Genomic DNA, 6,000 nt, shown 5'->3' on the forward strand with positions numbered 1-6,000 from the left:
TAAATATGGTAAAGAAGAAATGTTTATCTACAGCCAGTTAAATATTGTGAATTCCCATTCCATTATTTCCATTTAGTAATTTTATATCTCTTTTCATCCAGCGGAAAAAATGCCTTGATTTCATGAAATTATTATGAATAATGGAACTAAAAATCAAAATCTGCACAAACCTGTCACCAACAATGATCTCCGGTGTTCAGAAAAACATCAGCGCAGTCAGTAACGGCGGAACCTGAACATAAACTGACAGATCCTGGCAGAAGCAGTCAAGGGGAGTTCAGTGGACATAAGAACCTGAGCTGTGCACCTCCATGGCACAAGACTAAGAAATGATCTCTAGAAAAACATAGACAAGCCACCTCCTATACAAACAGGTGTCAGTGCCAGCTTTCATCATGGGATCGGTATGATGTGGTTACAGCAGTGCTTTGTTTTCTAAAGTGACAATAGACCATCATTTTGTGCTCTAGCTGTCTTATAAACTATTTCTGGCCAAACTGCAGCAACCAATGAAAGCACAACAGCGTGGAGCCTGAAAACTGAAGGGTAAAGAAAAGACGGATTCTGCTATCTACAGTACAACTGACCATCCCAGATTGCACCGGCCAGAAGGAAGATCTTTACCCACAAACGTGCATAACCATAATCCAATCTAAAGGCACAATCACCTACAAAAAATCATTATACATATCATGAGTGTGGAAAGGATTTAATGAGTATTGCACATTATTATTAAATCAGAAATCAAACGTGCAAAATACCACACAAATATAAAGGATATGTTAGAATAACACAAGTGCTTTTTCAGCCATGTTGGCCCATCAGGAAGCACAGGCTTGGGATGTAGACAAATATATACCAGACCCACAGACACTAACAAAGAAAGAAGAATCATACACATTTGGTGAGAGCTCTAATTTTTCATCTCTATTAAAGTGCCATCAACGAAGACACGAAGGAGAAAAAACATTCAATTGCAGTGAATGTGGGAAGAGCTTTAGTCAATCAGCACACCTACATGAGCATCAACAAACACACACAGGAGAAAAACCATTTAGGTGCAGTGAATGCGTGAAGAGCTTTAGTCGATTACCGCACCTACAGAAACATCATCGAACACACACATGGGGAAAAACCATATGATTGCAATGATTGTGGGACTAGTTTTCGTTTGTACACAACATTATGGAGTCATCAGCAAACACACACAGGGGAAAAACCATTCAAGTGCAGTGAATGTGTGAAGAGCTTTAGTCAGAAAGTATCTCTAAAAAGTCATCAGCGAACACACACAGGGGAAAAACCATTCAAGTGCAGTGAATGTGTGAAGAGCTTTACTCACAAAGTATCTCTAAAAAGTCATCAGCGAACACACACAGGGGAAAAACCATACCATTGCAGGGAATGTGGAAGTAGTTTTAGTTACTCTTCAGCATTAAGGTATCATCAGCGAACTCACACTGGGGAAAATCCGTTTAAGTGCAATGAATGTAGGAAGAGCTTTAGTCAATCATCAGGCTTACACAGCCATCAGCGAACACACACTGGGGAAAAACCATTCAAGTGCAGTGAATGCGGGAAGAGCTTTAGTCAATCATCAGTCTTACACAGCCATCAGCGAACACACACTGGGGAAAAACCATTCAAGTGCAGTGAATGTGTAAAGAGCTTTTGTCAATTATCCGAACTACAAAAACACCAACAAATCCACTCTGGCGAAAAACCATACCACTGCAATGAATGTGGAAGGAGCTTTAGTGATTCCTCAAAGCTTAGGATTCATCAGCGAAGACACACAGGGGAAACACCATATCATTGCAGTGAATGTGTAAAGTGCTTTAGTCAGTTAGGAAACTTACAAAGACATCAACAAACACACACTGGAGAAAAACCATATGATTGCAATGAATGCGGAAGTAGTTTTAGTGATTCCTCAACTCTCAGGATTCATCAGCGAACACACACAGGGGAAAAACCATTCAAATGCACAGAATGTGTAAAGAGCTTTAGTACGTTAGGAATCTTACAAAGACACCAGCGAACACACACAGGGGAAAAGCCATTCAAGTGCACTGAATGTGCAAAGTGCTTTAGTCAATTATCAGACCTTCAAAGTCATCAGCGAACACACACAGGAGAAAAACCATTCAAGTGCACTGAATGTGCAAGGTGCTTTAGTCAATTATCACACCTTCAAAGACATCAGTGAACACACACTGGGGAAAAACCATTCAAATGCAATGAATGTGGGAAGAGCTTTAGTCGATTATCACTTCTACAAATACATCAGCGAACACACACAGGTGAAAAACCATTCAAGTGCACTGAATGTGCAAAGTGCTTTAGTGAGGTATCAAGCCTTCAAAGACACCAGCGAACACACACAGGGGAAAAACCATTTAAATGCAGTGAATGTGCAAAGTGCTTTAGTCAGTTATCACACCTTCGAAGTCATCAGCGAACACACACGGGGGAAAAACAATTCAAATGCAATGAATGTGGGAAGAGCTTTAGTGCTTCCTCAACTCTCAGGATTCATCAGCGAACACACACAGGGGAAAAACCATTCAAATGCATAGAATGTGTAAAGAGCTTTAGTATGTTAGGAAACTTACAAAGACACCAGCGAACACACACAGGAGAAAAGCCATTCAAGTGCACTGAATGTGCAAAGTGCTTTAGTCAATTATCAGACCTTCAAAGTCATCAGCGAACACACACAGGAGAAAAACCATTCAAGTGCACTGAATGTGCAAAGTGCTTTAGTCAGTTATCACACCTTCAAAGTCATCAGCGAACACACACAGGAGAAAAACCTGTAGTGTAGTTCCTATTTTCCCAATAGGCCCTGCGCATTGGAATAACATAAACAGTAGTATCGACGTAGAAGTGCGGATCTTCCAGGCCTCCACTGACTATGCTAAACTTAATTGGGGTTGTTACCAACTAGCTCAGAGGTCACTGGAAACTTTCTTGACTGAAATAGGAAGTGATCAGCTTCCCTGGCACAGCCAAGAAGGGATTCAGTTTTCCAACAACCGTGCAACATGACAACTTTGCTCCTCAGATCAAGAGTCAATCTCTAGGGTCGTGTGAAACAATAGACAGTTATTTTACTCAGTCAGTGGTTGTGCAGTTTACTTTCACAATATGTAGAGAATAGAGAGACGGGCGTTGTCAATAAAGGGTAACATTTATTGAACAGTCTTTCTTCTCGTACAAGAGAAATGAATTGCCACAATTGCAAGACTTGTTATTATAAAAAGTACGTACAGTAAGATAAGTATTGTGAAATAATACTGTAAAAGCATTGATATGGTTTCTTAGCCACCAAATGGTTTAAAAGGAATAAAACATATATACATTCATATATACATTAGGCTAAAATACTCAACTGGTGCTTCTAACTACGCCTACCCCAGTGTACCTGACCTAAGCCTAATACTTGGGAGGGGAGTAAGTAAGTAGCTTTAAGTTAAGTTGGTTTTGCCAAGGTTTGCTTCAAGAATTCTCTCTAAGGGTTTAGTCAACACCATACCTCTGGAATAGAATGATGGAGGTCTGGTATCTCCTTCAGGGGGTCGATATCCCAGTCACCCGCAAGGGTAGACTAGAAACGCCGGAGCTGGATTTCTCTGCAGGAGAAAGACAGCATCTCTTCTCAGCGCATCGAGGAGGAGGAGGAGGGGCAGTGTCCGCGGGCAGCTTGCATCTGCTGGGCTCTTTGCAGGGGACGGCTGTTCAGCTCCTAAGTTCACCACACCATCGTTCGCTAGTTAGCAGTGATAGCAGTAGCGATAGCAGCTATGGTATCATCAGCATGACAGCTTCTTCAGCGATGGCATTGATAGCTTCAGCAACACAACAGTGATTGCTTAAGGCAACGTTGGTAATATTTATACCTGAAAGGTGCCTTGTTTGACGTACGTTTTTGGACATAAGACGTCAATAAAGATGTCACTAGGAAGTGATCGTCTATCAGTGCTCATTAGAGTTCTATTACTAATCAAAACACAGCAAGCGGGGATTTCCAGGTTGCTGAGTTTTTATCTTGTTGAAGAACTCGGAGTGTTAATCTAGGAATCTCAGATAGTAACTTCTGCTATGTCATTGCACTAATTGGTTGCAAAGGAAGTGGCAGAGAAAGCTATTCTGAAATGTGGCTCTGTTCGTGTGAGGCCAGAGACGAGTTTCTGAATATTGCACTTGAACGGTTATGCCAATATAGGGAATAAATGGATTTATAGCCGAATAGGGGCATAAGGTCACAGTATCGATCAGGGTCCTAGATTAGAATGCAACAAACCATTCAAGTGCACTGAATGTGCAAAGTGCTTTAGTCAGTTATCACACCTTCAAAGTCATCAGCGAACACACACGGGGAAAAACAATTGAAATGCAATGAATGTGGGAAGAGCTTTAGTCTGTTATCACACCTTGAAAGACACCAGTGAAGACACACAGGGGAAAAGCCATTTAAGTGCAGTGAATGTGTGAAGAGCTTTAGTTTGTCTTCATATCTCCTAAGACATCAGCGACTACACATAAGTGAAAAACCATACCAGTGCAAAGAATGTGCAAAGTGTTTTAGTTGGTTATCACGGTTACAAAGCCATCAGCAAACACATAATGGGGACTAACCATACAATTGCAGTAAATGTGGCAGTGATTTTAGTTACTCCTCAGCATTAAGGATTCATCAGCAAACGCACACTGTAGAAAAGCCATTTAGTTGCAGTGAATGTGTGAAGAACTTTAGTCAAAAAGTATAGTTACAAAGTTATCAGCGAACACAGACAGGGTAAAAAAAAACATATCATTGCAGTGAATGTGGCAATAGTTTTAAACAATCTTCAGCATTAAGGAATCATCAGTGAACACACACTGGGGAAAAAACATTCAAGGGCACTGAATGTGTGAAGAGCTTAGTTCGGTTATCGAACCTCCAAACACATCTGTGAACACACATTAGGGAAAAAATATACAATTGTTGTGAATGCGTGAAGAGCTGTAGTTAATTATCAGAATTACAAAAACACTAAGAATGAGCCGATTTTGCGGATTCGCAATCCGCGGATTAGCGAATTCGCGGATTGCGAATCCGTAAAAATCCGTGGATTTGCGGATCCGCGGATTTGCGGATTTTGTGGTGGGGGGGGGGTCTTCTGTGCGAGTTCACGTGCCTCTTATGTGTATAATTGGTCAGAGACCGATCAGAGGAGCAGATTAGGAGAAAGAAGCTCCTGGTCATAGCAACTGCATGAGGCTTGCGCTCGTGAAAGTCAAGGATGCAAGTGACTCTGTGCAGCATCACAGCTGATTTTTGAAGGTAGATGTGGGGAGAAAGCAGACCTGTGCCCAGCCTCGACAAAGCTCACTATTGTTTTTGGGCAGATAAATGCGTTACTGAATTTGATGCTCAACTCGAGTACCTGCTTTGTCTCCTGTGGTGGGGGGGTGGGGGTCTTCTGTGCAAGTTCTCGTGCCTCTTATGTGTGTAATTGGTCAGAGACCGATCAGAGGAGCAGATTAGGAGAAAGAAGTTCCTGGTCATAGGAGCTGCATGGGGATTGCGCTCGTGAATGTCAAGGATGCAAGTGCCTCTGCCAGCATCACAAGGGGGGGGGGGCTCCTGTGCACTCCCCTGGCCCCTGACCCCCCTGAGCCTTATTTTAGCATGGTGCCGGCAAGCTGCCAGCGCCATGCTAAAATACAGTTACTAATAGATAAAATAAATCAGGTGCTCGAGCACCTGCTTCATTTTATCTATTAGTGCTTCCTGTTCAAGCTTGAAGCTTGTAACTATCTCAGGATGGCCTGGCAGCTTGCTGGCGCCATCCTGGGACAGTTACAAGCTTCAAGCTTGAACGTTTGCCCCCAATCCGTTCCGTTCGCGGATTTTGCGAGAAAATCCACAAATTCGCGGATTGCGGATTCACCAAAAATCCGAAACACACACTGGGGCCGGGGCATTGCAATGAATATGGAAGGAGTTTAGAG

General features: G+C 42.3%; 1 pseudogene across 1 annotated transcript in view; it reads left to right on the forward strand.

Annotated features, from left to right (window-relative positions):
• The window catches only part of LOC147663057 (uncharacterized), a 34,665-nt pseudogene extending 31,628 nt beyond the window's left edge, over positions 1–3,037 (forward strand). The window contains exon 2 of the transcript XR_015305440.1: positions 102–3,037. The product of XR_015305440.1 is annotated as an uncharacterized LOC147663057 (transcript). The remainder of the gene's footprint in view (positions 1–101) is intronic.
• Positions 3,038–6,000: the final 2,963 nt, after the last annotated feature.

This window comes from Lissotriton vulgaris, unplaced genomic scaffold (assembly GCF_964263255.1).
Source record: "Lissotriton vulgaris unplaced genomic scaffold, aLisVul1.2 SCAFFOLD_2581, whole genome shotgun sequence".
Classification (NCBI taxonomy): domain Eukaryota; kingdom Metazoa; phylum Chordata; class Amphibia; order Caudata; family Salamandridae; genus Lissotriton; species Lissotriton vulgaris.